The 16453-nt window shown below is 38.7% G+C and overlaps 1 long non-coding RNA gene across 1 annotated transcript in view; it reads left to right on the top strand.

Moving 5' to 3' along the window:
- The window catches only part of LOC111094207, an 86330-nt gene extending 70114 nt beyond the window's left edge, over positions 1-16216 (top strand). The window contains exon 4 of the long non-coding RNA XR_005384774.1: positions 15126-16216. This is a non-coding gene — a long non-coding RNA (uncharacterized LOC111094207). The remainder of the gene's footprint in view (positions 1-15125) is intronic.
- Positions 16217-16453: the final 237 nt, after the last annotated feature.

The following is a 16453-nucleotide window of genomic DNA, read 5'->3' as shown; positions in this document are numbered from 1 at the left end:
TAAATTGAAAATATCTAAGTCAGCAATGCCCTCGATACACCAAACATCATAGCTTAGCCTAGCCTACCTTATTTTTTTTTTTTTTTTTTTTTTTTTTTTTTTTTTTATTGGTGTTCAATTTACTAACATACAGAATAACACCCAGTGCCCGTCACCCATTCACTCCCACCCCCCGCCCTCCTCCCCTTCTACCACCCCTAGTTCGTTTCCCAGAGTTAGCAGTCTTTACGTTCTGTCTCCCTTTCTGATATTTCCCACACATTTCTTCTCCCTTCCCTTGTTTTCCCTTTCACTATTATTTATATTCCCCAAATGAATGAGAACATATAATGTTTGTCCTTCTCCGACTGACTTACTTCACTCAGCATAATACCCTCCAGTTCCATCCACGTTGAAGCAAATGGTGGGTATTTGTCATTTCTAATAGCTGAGTAATATTCCATTGTATACATAGACCACATCTTCTTTATCCATTCATCTTTCGTTGGACACCGAGGCTCCTTCCACAGTTTGGCTATCGTGGCCATTGCTGCTAGAAACATCGGGGTGCAGGTGTCCCGGCGTTTCATTGCATTTGTATCTTTGGGGTAAATCCCCAACAGTGCAATTGCTGGGTCGTAGGGCAGGTATATTTTTAACTGTTTGAGGAACCTCCACACAGTTTTCCAGAGTGGCTGCACCAGTTCACATTCCCACCAACAGTGTAGGAGGGTTCCCTTTTCTCCGCATCCTCTCCAACATTTGTTGTTTCCTGCCTTGTTAATTTTCCCCATTCTCACTGGTGTGAGGTGGTATCTCATTGTAGTTTTGATTTGTATTTCCCTGATGGCAAGTGATGCAGAGCATTTTCTCATATGCATGTTGGCCATGTCTATGTCTTCCTCTGTGAGATTTCTGTTCATGTCTTTTGCCCATTTCATGATTGGATTGTTTGTTTCTTTGGTGTTGAGTTTAATAAGTTCTTTATAGATCTTGGAAACTAGCCCTTTATCTGATATGTCATTTGCAAATATCTTCTCCCATTCTGTAGGTTGTCTTTGAGTTTTGTTGACTGTATCCTTTGCTGTGCAAAAGCTTCTTATCTTGATGAAGTCCCAATAGTTCATTTTTGCTTTTGTTTCTTTTGCCTTTGTGGATGTATCTTGCAAGAAGTTACTATGGCCGAGTTCAAAAAGGGTGTTGCCTGTGTTCTTCTCTAGGATTTTGATGGAATCTTGTCTCACATTTAGATCTTTCATCCATTTTGAGTTTATCTTTGTGTATGGTGAAAGGGAGTGGTCTAGTTTCATTCTTCTGCATGTGGATGTCCAATTTTCCCAGCACCATTTATTGAAGAGACTGTCTTTCTTCCAATGGATAGTCTTTCCTCCTTTATCGAATATTAGTTGCCCATAAAGTTCAGGGTCCACTTCTGGATTCTCTATTCTGTTCCACTGATCTATGTGTCTGTTTTTGTGCCAGTACCACACTGTCTTGATGACCACAGCTTTGTAGTACAACCTGAAATCTGGCATTGTGATGCCCCCAGATATGGTTTTCTTTTTTAAAATTCCCCTGGCTATTCGGGGTCTTTTCTGATTCCACACAAATCTTAAAATAATTTGTTCTAACTCTCTGAAGAAAGTCCATGGTATTTTGATAGGGATTGCATTAAACGTGTATATTGCCCTGGGTAACATTGACATTTTCACAATATTAATTCTGCCAATCCATGAGCATGGAATATTTTTCCATCTCTTTGTGTCTTCCTCAATTTCTTTCAGAAGTGTTCTATAGTTTTGAGGGTATAGATCCTTTACATCTTTGGTGAGGTTTATTCCTAGGTATCTTATGCTTTTGGGTGCAATTGTAAATGGGATTGACTCCTTAATTTCTCTTTCTTCTGTCTCATTGTTAGTGTATAGAAATGCCACTGACTTCTGGGCATTGATTTTGTATCCTGCCACGCTACCAAATTGCTGTATGAGTTCTAGCAATCTTGGGGTGGAGACTTTTGGGTTTTCTATGTAGAGTATCATGTCATCGGCGAAGAGAGAGAGTTTGACTTCTTCTTTGCCAATTTGAATGCCTTTAATGTCTTTTTGTTGTCTGATTGCTGAGGCTAGGACTTCCAGTACTATGTTGAATAGCAGTGGTGAGAGTGGACATCCCTGTCTTGTTCCTGATCTTAGGGGAAAGGCTCCCAGTGCTTCCCCATTGAGAATGATATTTGCTGTGGGCTTTTCATAGATGGCTTTTAAGATGTCGAGGAATGTTCCCTCTATCCCTACACTTTGAAGAGTTTTGATCAGGAATGGATGCTGTATTTTGTCAAATGCTTTCTCTGCATCCAATGAGAGGATCATATGGTTCTTGGTTTTTCTCTTGCTGATATGATGAATCACATTGATTGTTTTACGGGTGTTGAACCAGCCTTGTGTCCCAGGGATAAATCCTACTTGGTCATGGTGAATAATTTTCTTAATGTACTGTTGGATCCTATTGGCCAGTATCTTGTTGAGAATTTTTGCATCCATGTTCATCAGGGATATTGGTCTGTAATTCTCCTTTTTGGCGGGGTCTTTGTCTGGCTTTGGAATTAAGGTGATGCTGGCTTCATAGAACGAATTTGGAAGTACTCCATCTCTTTCTATCTTTCCAAACAGCTTTAGGAGAATAGGTATGATTTCTTCTTTAAACGTTTGATAAAATTCTCCTGGGAAGCCATCTGGCCCTGGACTCTTGTGTCTTGGGAGGTTTTTAATGACTGCTTCAATTTCCTCCCTGGTTATTGGCCTGTTCAGGTTTTCTATTTCTTCCTGTTCCAGTTTTGGTAGTTTGTGGCTTTCCAGGAATGCGTCCATTTCTTCTAGATTGCCTAATTTATTGGCGTAGAGCTGTTCATAATATGTTTTTAAAATCGTTTGTATTTCCTTGGTGTTGGTAGTGATCTCTCCTTTCTCATTCATGATTTTATTAATTTGAGTCTTCTCTCTCTTCTTTTTAATAAGGCTGGCTAATGGTTTATCTATCTTATTAATTCTTTCAAAGAACCAACTCCTGGTTTTGTTGATCTGTTCCACAGTTCTTCTGGTCTCGATTTCGTTGAGTTCTGCTCGAATCTTTATTATCTCCCTTCTTCTCTTGGGTGTAGGATCTATTTGCTGTTTTTTCTCTAGCTCCTTTATGTGTAAGGTTAGCTTTTGTATTTGAGTTCTTTCCAGTTTTTGAATGGATGCTTGTATTGCGATGTATTTCCCCCTTAGGACTGCTTTTGCTGCATCCCAAAGATTTTGAACGGTTGTATCTTCATTCTCATTAGTTTCCATGAATCTTTTTAATTCTTCCTTAATTTCCTGGTTGACCCTTTTATCTTTTAGCAGGATGGTCCTTAACCTCCATGTGTTTGAGGTCCTTCCAAACTTCTTGTTGTGATTTAGTTCTAATTTCAAGGCATTATGGTCCGAGAATATGCAGGGGACAATCCCAATCTTTTGGTATCGGTTCAGACCCGATTTGTGACCCAATATGTGGTCTATTCTGGAGAAAGTTCCATGTGCGCTTGAGAAGAATGTGTATTCAGTTGAGTTTGGATGTAAAGTTCTGTAGATATCTGTGAAATCCATCTGGTCCAGTGTATCATTTAAAGCTCTCGTTTCTTTGGAGATGTTTTGCTTAGAAGACCTATCAAGTATAGAAAGAGCTAGATTGAAGTCACCAAGTATAAGTGTATTATTATCTAAGTATTTCTTCACTTTGGTTAATAATTGATTTATATATTTGGCAGCTCCCACATTCGGAGCATATATATTGAGGATTGTTAAGTCCTCTTGTTGAATAGATCCTTTAAGTATGATATAGTGTCCCTCTTCATCTCTCACTACAGTCTTTGGGGTAAATTTTAGTTTATCTGATATAAGGATGGCTACCCCTGCTTTCTTTTGAGGACCATTCGAATGGTAAATGGTTCTCCAACCTTTTATTTTCAGGCTGTAGGTGTCCTTCTGTCTAAAATGAGTCTCTTGTAGACAGCAAATAGATGGGTCCTGCTTTTTTATCCAGTCTGAAACCCTGCGCCTTTTGATGGGGTCATTAAGCCCGTTCACATTCAGAGTTACTATTGAGAGATATGAGTTTAGTGTCATCATGATATCTATTCAGTCTTTGTTTTTGTGGACTGTTCCACTGAACTTCTTCTTAAAGGGGAATTTTAAGAGGCCCCCTTAAAATTTCTTGCAGAGCTGGTTTGGAGGTCACATATTCTTTTAGTTGCTGCCTGTCTTGGAAGCTCTTTATCTCTCCTTCCATTTTGAATGAGAGCCTTGCTGGATAAAGTATTCTTGGTTGCATGTTCTTCTCCTTTAGGACCCTGAATATATCCTGCCAGCCCTTTCTGGCCTGCCAGGTCTCTGTGGAGAGGTCTGCTGTTACCCTAATACTCCTCCCCATAAAAGTCAGGGATTTCTTGTCTCTTGCTGCTTTAAGGATCTTCTCCTTATCTTTGGAATTTGCAAGCTTCACAATTAAATGTCGAGGTGTTGAACGGTTTTTATTGATTTTAGGGGGGGATCTCTCTATTTCCTGGATCTGAATGCCTGTTTCCCTTCCCAGATTAGGAAAGTTTTCAGCTAGAATTTGTTCAAATACATATTCTGGCCCTCTGTCCCTTTCGGCGCCCTCGGGAACCCCAATTAAACGTAGGTTTTTCTTCCTCAAGCCTAGCCTACCTTAAATGTGCTCAGAACACTTATATTAGCTCACAGTTGTGCAGACTTCTCTAACACAAAGCCTGTTTTATAATAAAGTCTTGAATATCTCATGTAATTGATTGAATACTGTATTGAAAGTGAAAAACAGAATGGTTGTATGGGTACATCGTCGTTTTAGGTGTGTGGGTTGTTTACCCCCATGGTGGTGTGACTGGGAGGTGGGGCTGCAACTGCTCACCATCACGGAGAGTATTTTACTGCATATTAGTAGTCCTGGAAAAGATCAAAATTCAAAGTTTATGGTTCCTACTGAATGCATATCTGTTTTGCACCATTGTAAAGTCAAAAAATTGTGAGTCAGACCATTGTAACTTGGGACTGTCTATAAATGCTTTATTAATAGATAAATAATAAATCTAGCAATGTATTTGATAATCACTAGAATTTTGATGTAATGATGAACATAAATGGTATTTTGAAATAGCTACATCAACATTAATGGTGATATGAAAATACATTTGATTTCTGTGAGTCCTAGATGTGCTAATTCTGCTCTGATTTGTTGTCTACATTCACAATTTAAGGAAATACTGAATTTAACCAAAATAATTTTTTTCTCCCCCAAGTTTACAGAGATCCAGAATTCTGTCCATTGACCCTTGGGAGTTTGTTTGGAACCTTGATGGGCCTGGGCTTGGGTGGAAGTCCAACTAGCTTCTCTAGCAATGGCTGGGGCCTGTCAGAGGCTTGTGCTGATGCACAAATACGGCTCTATGAGAGCTAACATGGCTTGAATGACCACAGTATGACCAGAGATTGGTGAATCTCAAAAGAGCTGAGAATGTAAGAATACTTCCTTGAACCAGATGTAAACTGTGATCCTTTTAAAGCCTGAATTTCTCTTTTGGAATCATGAGAGAATACTTTCTTGTGTGATGCTTGGGGATCCTGCTTCCCAGTAGTTGAAGAAACAGTTTAAGAAAAGGCTTCATGTGATATCTCTGTTTCTCCAGGTTCATTTTTATTCCCATACACATCAACATTGGGAAATGAAATCCTGTGGTTCTACAAGACGTTCCATACATATTTGCCATAAAGAATCCTACTTTAAGAGTGTTTTAGGGTAAGGCATTGAAACTCTACCATTAAATCGAGAATGCCTAAGCACTTACAGATGGGGTTCCTTAGGTTCATTTATTACATTTATGATCTATAGACTCTCCCCAAAGTAATTTCTTCTTTAACCACATTGGTTTGGGATGTGTGAAATACATCTGTAACTAAAAAAACAATCTGTAACTGATCAGAGTTGGAGATGCAGCCACTTGCCTCACTTAGGAGGAGGCTCATTTGAATATACTCTCTGCTCTTGGATGCAAGTAAACAGACCTAGAGCAAGACAAACTTTCAAAATATAGACTTGTGGCTTATTACTTGCCTGGAAGTCCTGTTATTTTTTTTTAAGATTTTATTATTTATTCATGAGAGGTATAGAGAGAGAGAGAGAGAGAGAGGCAGAGACACAGGCAGAGGGAGAAGCAGGCTCCACGCAGGGATCCTGATGTGGGACTCGATCCCAGGACTCCAGGATCACGCCCTGGGCCAAATGAAGGAGGCACTAAACCAGAGTCACCCAGGAATCCCCGGAATTCCTGTTATTTATTAAGCAGAGGGCTTTAATAGAATGCAAATTTCTATCATAAAGAAATTTATGAAATATCTGAAAATAATGGAGGTTCTTTGTCATGTATTTTGTGGAACTTGACACAGGACTACAGCTTGGAAAAGCAGGAATTTGGCCCATGTTAAGACTATTTTGGTCTGGTCAAAAGAACAGAGGAATATAAATTTGGGCACGGAGTAATTCAAAGGGCCATAAGAACCCTTATATCTATTGAACCAGAGTTCTTTGGTGTGCAAAGCTTGGAAATACTTCAGGGTTTTCTTCTTGTGTGCTGCCTATCCGTGTGTCTTATAGTAGGAGGGTTTTCCAGGGGTAACTAATCCTAATGCTTTGTGACAGATCTTGGCATTGTGGCAAGTTTTCAAGTGGATTTGAATGGCTTTGGGTTGTTGAAATAATTCACTACAATGTAGCTTGACATGTGACATCTTATTTTATTAAGCAGAGAAATTGGAATGGAAACCAAGAGCATGAAACATTCTTTGCTAAAATAAATCAGCAATAATCCTCTATAGGTTTGAGGTAGAAATGAGGTTTAGTCTTATAAGCCTGCCCTTATGACATCTGACAATCAAATTGAAACCAGGTGTAACCTGTATCACCACAGTCTGTCCCTTCCAACCACTTCCTGGTTTTTGTAGCTACTATATGGGATTCTGATAAGTAGCACATGCTCTCCTGGTAGGGACTTGTGAAAATATTTAATAGAAATCATGAAAGCATGTAAGAAGGATAAAAACCCCACTTTTTGTTTTGAATTTACAATGTGGAGTGCTGAGAGCTTGTCGCTTATGGGAAAGATTGTTTTTCATCCTGTCTACTATAGCCCGGCTGATTGTTGTGTGTGCCCCATGGCCTCCCAGGCCATAGTTTTCTGAGAGAAACACATTAAGACTGACTAGGATTCAGTCTCCTTGACAGGAAGTCATGGCCAACGCTGACGTTACGGTTGTGGCCCAGAGTCTTCATGGCCAGCACCTCTTCTCTGTTTCCATTCCTAGGTCAAATGCTTATTACCCTTTAAGCCAAAACTTTTACAAGTAATTAGCAGTTGAATCTTCTAGACCTCAATTCTCTTACCCATTTTCTAACCAAATTCCCATCGAAATCAACAACTAGGGTTATTGATTTAATTTAGTCTAATTTAATTTTAATCGATGACTAGCAGTGCTTTCACTGGATGTTCAAATTGAGAGGGTCCCAATGAAATAAACTAATAGATTTTCGTATTATATAAATATTTACCTTAAACTGCTCAGTCTGGTTGTACTGAAAGACACTTTTAGAAAGCATAAGAATCAAGCAAATGATTCATCAGAAACAATAGAATACTCACTTTCAACCCTATAAGTGCTAGTCACTGTCTAACGTCCTATTCTTCATGTTGAGAAGTGACCAACTTAAGAATAAGTTCCCACAAGCCAGTGTACTGAACATTCATTGACCTTGGGAGCCAAGTCAGAGAGAAGGCAGTTTTGTCAAGGGAGTGGAGTTCTGACAGCAAAACTTTGATTCCTTTTTGATTGTTCCAAAGGAGCAGTCACCCCACCCAGCATGGACAGAGAAGTCCAGACCTTGATGCTATTTTAAGAAAAAAGGATTGGTTTCTTTCTTGCTCTGAAAACTTTAGCCCATGCGGTTCCCATGGACTTTTAAGACTGAGGAATAATCTGAGGACTGACTTGCATTTTGAAGCCTTTGGGGAATGCTATGGCCAGAACTGACCAACGTTAGCTCACGTTTTAAATTCTGTTTGGTTCCCCCCACTTCCATTCTGAGTTCTAATGTCTTTTCATCCTGGCCGGAAGCAGCAGCTATTTTTCTCCATGCTTGACCTAGCCATTTATCCCACTTTCTTTTGGCAGAAGAATAGAAAACAACATTTGCAGCATCCCTAAATTAATTATACTTTTCTCAAGCTAAAGAACTGTGACAGAGCCACAAAACAGCAACTGAAAACTAATTCCTTAAAAGAATATGAAAAAAGGAAGTTGTATAAGATAGGGTAATTAATCTTGCAATAAAAATAATTGTTTACAGTTAAAATTAATGTAACATGCATTCCTTAGCAGATAATAAATTATGGACTTTCTCATTAGCATTTGAATTGATTTCCTCTAATTTCTGAGAAGCACATGAGCATGTGACTAGATTAAGTTTAATTGGACTACAGCTGGTGCTGATTGTATGCACACGGGGTGGGGGCTTTGCTGAGTGATTGGCTGTCTCTGCATTTTGTTTCTATTGTCTTTCTCTTTCTCCACTGCTTTTTCCCCACAGGTAGGAAGATTGAAAATATTAGGGTCCTAAAATAGAATTAACTAGAGGAAGGACTGTGATTTCAGATAATATTAGGCAGTGAGCTTCTATGAAGAATGATTATGGTGTAATATATGACTATGGTATAATATAATTGTTATTACCATCTTCTCCTCATTATATAATTATTATTTTGTCAACAGCTAACTTATTGAGCATTTGCCATGTGCTGCTCTTTTACCAAGTACTTCACATGTCATTTAATCTTCACAGTGGTGTTATTGGGGGTGCCATTATTCTTGGAAAGAATTGGTAAAATTTAGGCCCAATTCTAGGATATATCTGATGAAAGCTGAAAAATTAAGGACAAAAGAGTAGTTGTAGATTTTTAGTCCTACAATGGGATAGTCTCCCTTAAAAATAAAATTCTCACTTAAATTAAGTAGAACTATTTAGAACAATTTGAAAACTAAGCTCCTCTAGAGGACTTCACGGAACCTTGGTGGTACGAAGCTTTGTGTCTTTCGCATTTTAGTGGGTCACCTCCCAACAGGAGTGGCTCAGGCCTTTTGCTTTCTTGATATACAGGAAAAGTAGGCAAGTAGAGTTCTTGCAGTGGAAGATGAAATAGTTTTAGGTGAATTTAATTGTTGCTTCTTCTGGGTTCACGTGAATAGCTATGCTTAGCTCAGGGTTCTAGTTTCACTGTGCCTTCCTTGTCTTGTAGTCAGTTGTTTATAGGACAACTTCCCATGGACTGTGCACTCCTTGAGGATGGGGCCCACACTGGGCTTGATAAATAAATATACCAAACTGTAGGGATTAGCTACAGTTTTAAATAAGATGTTCCTAATTCTGAATAAAATTAGGTCTCAGAAGTTTTTCTGCTGTCTCTTATTTGCCAAATACATCTTACTTCACAATATTATGTATTCAGTGGGTTATTTGTAAATTCAAATATTGATGTAGGTAATTACACGGAGAAATAGAAGCTGATCCTGGTACCTAATATCAGTGTGGACAAAGAAAGAAGACTTTAGGAATTGTGATATGTGAAGTTATAGTCATGCTACCTTTGAATATAAAATTTTTTATATAATATTAAAAAATTTTGAGTATAATTGACACACAATGTTAGATTAATTTGAGGTATACAACATAGTGATTCAACATCTCTTTAAAAAAATATTTTATTTATTTGAGAGAGAGAGCACAAGCAGGAGGGGCGGTGGGGGAGGGAGATTGAGAATCTCAAGCAGACTCCATGTTCAGCATGGAAACCAGTATGGGGCTCGATCCCAGGACCCAGCGAGCATGACCTGATCTGAAACCAAGAGTTGGATTATCAGCCAACTGTACCATTCAGGCACTCCATGATTCAACATCTCTATGCATTGTGCTGTGTTCACCACAAGTATAAGCTAGCATCTGTCACCATACAACACTATTACAATATCATCTATATTCCCTCTTCTGTACCTTTTATTCCCATAACTTACTTATTCATTCCATAGCTGGAGGTCTATATCTCCCACTCCCCTTCACCTATTTTGCTTGCCTACCGCCATCTTCTCTGGCAACCATCAGTTTGTTCTCTGTATTTGTAGGTCTGGTTTTATTTTTTGTGGAATAGAAAATTTTTGATCATGGTAGAAACCTGCCTGAGTATGAAACATGGGATATTTTAAATATGTGTGCACACACACACAACCCCCCCCCCCCCCCATACACATTTAGGTCTGATTTTCCTTCCTGCTTTATAATATTAACCATGGGAAAGAAACAAAACTTAAACGGTTTGCTGATGTTCTAATGTTGTAGTTGAACAAATGTGCCCAGGACAAATGCTAAGGGACCAGTCTGTCTGGAGCCTACATTGATCCTTTGACTTTTTGTACTTTTTACTAAGTCCTAAACAGTGCCCCTCTTTTTAACTTTCCTGTTGTTTGGAGCTATTAAAATCTGTAATCCATATCCTTTGTTTTAGTTTTATCATAAGCTGAAATACAGCCCCACTTAAATTTTCCCAATAAACAAAGTGCCACGTTGTTGCAGCCTTGCCTTTCACCTCATTATGGTGGGAGCAGAGTGTGATGTCACACTTGACCCAATACCAATCTGCCCATAAATGATACAGCCTGTTCCCCCTTTGCTTCCTGGCTCAAGCACCGGGAAGGGAGCTTAGTATGAAATTCATGCCGTGATGACAGATTTAAAAGTTGCTACAAACTCTAACAGACAGCAACTGCAGTTTGTAGACATACACAACATGTACCGCTCTCTTGTATTCTTAAGTGATGACATTCTTCGTTTAAAGAGTTACGTTTATATAGCTCATTACTGTTGCCTGTCTATGAAATGAGGGTGGTAGAAAGAAGGGAAAAGGAGGCTAAATTGGATATGAAGACATTTACCAGAAGAATTTTCCAAATGTTAATGAGCAGCTTAAAGGGCTGCACACATGTGTTGCAACGTAATTGGGTTTGGTGCCTTCTGGGGACTTTGAAGCTTTTCCGCCCTTGCCCATTGTATTTTGAGAGGTGGAATGAGACCCTCAGAATTCTAACACTTTGGCTCTGAAGATCCACATGGTGCTAAATTGTAAATCTGCAGACAGCCAACAAACAGAGGGCCAAGCTCCAGCGACTCTTGTTTGGTTTGGGCTTTTCAAGCAATTAAATGAATGGCAGTCTCTAAACGTCTCTGGGGAGGTACAACGTGCTATGAAGAGAATTTACTGGAAAGGGGCAAGGAGGGGTTCCTTCCCTGTTGCTGGGGCTTTTCCTGGAAAAAAAAAAAAAAGAATAAGCAATTACATCCAAATGTGTCCTGAGAATTTGCCAACCTGTTTCTATCCCTTAGTTCCAGTTACCTTCATTGTCTATCTGAGTTCTCTATTGGGAAAGACTTGGGTTTTTTCCATGTGAAGCAATAATAACTCAGAATGAGCTTATATCATTAAGTAAGTGTATATTTTGAAAGATTCCTTTTGGCCGTTGTTCAGTCTCTTGGAAAGTGGTTATGTCCATTTATCAGAGAAGAAAACAAGATACTCCTATAGTTTGATCCAAATAGGCCCCTTGTTCCTATTGTGGGTTATCTCCAGATATCTGGCTCCTGGGGGAGAATCACATGAGGGATCCATAAGACATCAGGTGGGATAGCCAGATGCCAGGGCTCCTGCCCTCTCTGAAATAATGCATGGGGGCCATTGAGAGCTTCGGGTTGCATGTTGCTCAGTCTGGGTGAAGTTAATTATGGTTACTGTTATAATTCAGGAATGAGTTTTATTGAGCGGTGGAAGGTTGTTGATTTAGGGGGCCATAAATTACTCCTGCAGAAGCAGGGGGCTCTGGGCCATTGCAGTGATGCTGTAAAGTGGTTTGAGAAGGTTCAAAGAAGGTTTCCTGAAGTTGCATTTGGAGTAAGAATAAGTTTGGCCATGACAGTAGCCTAGGAAAATGAGTCCTTCAGCATCAGTTATTTCTTTGAAGGTTCAGGCTTCTGATTCTTACTCTTGTGAGGGTGCTAGTCATTATCTTAGAGTGCCAGTAAAAGGTTATAGTACTGGTCTGACCCTCAACTTTCTGGCTAGGTTCCTATTCTGATGGCCTGTTGTTGTATTGCAGACATACTCTTTTTGGTTTGATCTTTACAGCTGTTTCATGGCCACTGAATGTGGAGACCAATGTGAAATTAGGTGAAAGTATATAAGTATAAATATTTTTCAGTCTCTGCATTTGGCTTAAAGCTGGGTAACAACAGAAATAAAAGAGGCAAGTCATTCCGAGGAGACTCCCGATTTGCATTATTATCCAAAGCTCAGACGAACGATCTGAATGTTGGATGATTCTCCAAATTTAGCAGAATCTTTAAACTAAACTACTAATGCCAACTATGAGGCACCACGGATCATTAACCTCCTCTTTCTCCTACCTTCACAATAGGATGAGGTATGTGTCTGGCTCCATCTCAGGTATTAAGGTATTAAAAGAAGTTTTTCCCATTCTCTGTCCTAAGTAGGAAGTGAAGATAGACACAGAGAGAGATAACCAATAATTGGAGGTGGCTCAAAAGTGCAATGGGATAACCATACTCTGTAAATCTGAGAGGAGAGCTAACTTCTAGCTGGAATGGTCCAAGAAAATCATCACAAAGCCTCTTACTGAATTCTTTTACACACATGGTCACATTTCATCCTTTCAACATTCCAGAAATGTAGGTAGTATTATTTTCATTTACCTGAAGAGGAAATTGAGGGTCCCAGAAATTGACTTAAGATCCTGCAGATAGAAACATGTAGTCAGAATTTGAAGCCAGGTCAGACTATGTTAAACTGGGGAGCAATATTATAAGGGGGTGGTGAAAGATGGAGGGGTAGAAGATGAAAATAAATTCTAGGTATTCAAAGTTAAATACACAGTTCTGTTGGTCTGATTTGGAGGTTTGAGTGGTGTATGGAAGTAATTAGGAGATAAGCCTTCGGGAGGATGGGGTTCTACTTTGGGGGCTTAGAATGGCTGGCTCTAGTCAAAGGGTCCTCCAAAGACCATCAGACTATGTCTGTTATGTTCACTGTGGGAGCTTCCAGCATGCCTGATGAATAATAGACACTCAATAGGTAAGAAAGGAAGAGGGGAAGAAAGAAGAGAGGGAAAGAACACTGAGGAAGGAATCATTAAACTTTATTCCCCTGAGGAATGACTTGCTGAATGATTTTTTTGGGACCTCTGCCTGTGTCTTTGCCTCTCTCTCTCTCTCTGTGTCTCTCATGAATAAATAAATAAAATCTTAAAAAAAAATCTTAGCCAAATTCATGCTTCCTAAAACAGTATCTGGTTATATCCAGTTGAGACTCTTATCTCACCTGGATAATGTGAGATGATTGGAGATGAGGCGCTTAATTGCTTGTTTAATGTTTCCAATATATACACAGTGGGGACTGTCTCAATGCTGCTCAGCCTTAAAATTCACTCTTTCAAACCTTTCTCCTAATAAATGCCAGGTTATTTTGGTAATCAGGGATGGTTATTGTAATAATGGCCATTTGCACATGAGTCATTAGCTGTCAGGGTTCAGGGCTTTATGTGATCAGTCAGAAATTTGCAAGAAAATAAATTTGAATTTCATTTTGGCCCCTGGAGTCAGAGGAGTGCTTGATAGTCAACAGATACTTTCCATTTGAATGAATGAATGTAATATTTGATTGGACCACTTAAAACTTGACTTGGCTGTATGACTTGATGAAAATATCAGTGATTAAAATCATTTAATAACTCATCATAATTTTCTCAGATTGATGTCTATGTTTTATTCCTATTTCTGTCTTCTAAATCTAGGTCTTTTTCATTTTATAATTGATATTCTGTAGTCTTAGCCAGTTTTCCTTTCTCTCCCCATTTTTTCTTCCTTTCCCTGAAATCCCCAATCGTTCATGTCCAGATGTAACATGCTCCTGAAAAAATTTTTCATGTTTCATGTTTTCATGTTCATTAATTTACACATCCATTGTTTGTTCATTCTAAAATTGTTTTTGGGAGCATCCCTGTATAAGATAATCATCTAGATGTAATGGGAGTGGACACATAACAAGGGAGAGAGAGGCTATATTGTACCACATAGTCTGCAGGCTCTGTAAGCAGCTTTGACTTTATAAACCCAAGTTCCCCTTTTTGATTCTGGAAAGTGGGGAGGTGGAGTGGGAATAGTCTGCTCAGCGCTGACGAAACTTCATCGTGGTCCCCAATACTCCCTGCATTCCCCTGTCTTATTCTTAATTCCTTCCCCTATGGTATGACATTTGTCTTATCTTTCTTTCTTTTTATTTTTTTAAGATTTTGTTTATTTATTCACGAGAGACAGAGAGGCAGAGACACAGGCTGAAGGAGAAGCAGGCTTCCTGCAAGGGAGCCCGATGTGGGGCTCGATCCAGGACCCCGGGGTCACACCCTGAGCCGAAAGGCAGATGCTCAACCGCTGGGCCACCCAGGCACCCTTTGTCTTGTCTTTCTGTAGTAGAGTATTCAGTGACTCTCCAAGCAAATCCTGTTTGCTCGCTGTTCCCTGTACATACCTTTCTGCTCTTAGGGAAGCTGTTGGCTTCTTCCCTCCTTGGGCAACATTTCTTCTTCCTTTCTGCCAGCTCATTCTTTAATGTTCTGCTCAGCTTCTCTTTTCTCCAGTGAGCTGTCGTGCCCCAGCCTGTACTTACTTGTTCTTTCCTACATTTTGCCTGTTTGCTGTGTTTTCTGTCATGTAATTATTTCCCATTTAAATCCCTCCACGCCTCTTTATGGATGAGGGGTTTTTTGTATCAGTGACTCTTTGTTTTTTGTGGATGCCCCATATCCCCTGGCCCAAAACTCCCTTTCATGTAAACGATCACTGACCAATAAGAGAGGGGTTGCGAGGACATTTGTTTCTTCCTCAGGTGAAGGTATATTTGTAAAGTGGTGAATATGAGACTCTTATTAATTAACTCTTTTTTTTTTTAGTAGCACTTAGTAGAATACAAAGAAAGAGAAGACAGCTATAAATTCTTTTTTTTATATTCTCAAGATGAAGAAGATTTAAAATGAAGATTTATCTCACACAGCTGTTTTTGTCGCAAGGAATAGTTTTTTGACTCATGCTGCCCAAATTATTTCATTATTGTTATTGTTAATTTTATCTATTTAAAACAGAAAATGTTCAATTGTTAAAAAAAAAAAAAAGAAAAGAAAATGTTCAGTTGTTGTTGGCTTTCATCAATTCATTATTTTACGACCCATTGAGAAGACTGTTTTGCTGCAGAGTTTAAAGGGAGCTGAACAGGCATTATGAAATCAGAAGGAATTTGAGTATTTGAAAGCTGGCTGTATTCTATTGCCTGGGGGTCTAGATGAACATGTCAAAGGAAGGCCTGTAAGACTTCATCAAGGAATGGCATATGCACGTGTGGAGGTCATCCATTAGGCTGCAACATTATTGTCAATCGGTCCTTCATGAACTGTTGGGTTCCTATGTATCATCTCCAGGAAAGGAAAGAGAAACTTTTCTAGAATGTTTCACTTGTCAATGAGGGTGAATGATTTTCAGTTGTTTTATCCCATGTGTGGTCATTATTGAAACATTTCTAGGCAAGCTCTGGCTGGATCTCTCCTCACAGTTTGAAGCTGTGATACTTGTATCCATATTCTGCAACAGCTTGTAAAATCGTTTTCTGACCAAATTAGAGTTTTCTATTGGGATTGTGTTATTTCAGGTAATAAATATGGAATACGTAAAGTATCACCTGCTAATTGGCACAGAGAGGGTTTTGAAAAGATGGATTTTTCCTTTAAAAAATACTGATAAATATGTTAACTTTAGTCTTTATATTTTTTCTAGTAGTGATAAGGACTATGTTGTGTAATAAGTAGTGTAAAATATATTTTTTGAAGTTCTGATTTGCTTTCCAGGTGACTTTATTGTTAACAATGTGAACAATCCATCTTAAATCCTATAAACTACATTAAAAATACTGAAATTGCATGCCATCAAAGGTAAGGACATAAAGGAGAAGACTAATAGTTTGACCACATCAAAAAAAAAAAAAAAAAAAAAACAGAGTACAAAGATACCTCTCATAAACAAAGGTAAAGATAAAGACAAACTGGGAAAGGGTATTCACAACATATGATGAGAGGATTACATCTCTAATATATATAAAGAGCTCCTATAAATTAATAAGAATGTGAATATAACAATCCAAAAAATACAAATGGCAAAAAAAGTGAAAGAATATTAAAGCCCATGAATATCAAAGAAAACAAGTTAAAACAGGAATAGATATTTTTATTTT

Source organism: Canis lupus, chromosome 36 (assembly GCF_011100685.1).
Source record: "Canis lupus familiaris isolate Mischka breed German Shepherd chromosome 36, alternate assembly UU_Cfam_GSD_1.0, whole genome shotgun sequence".
Taxonomy (NCBI): Eukaryota; Metazoa; Chordata; class Mammalia; order Carnivora; family Canidae; genus Canis; species Canis lupus.
Note: the sequence above shows the minus strand (reverse complement) of the source record. Positions and strands in the feature narration are given on the sequence as shown.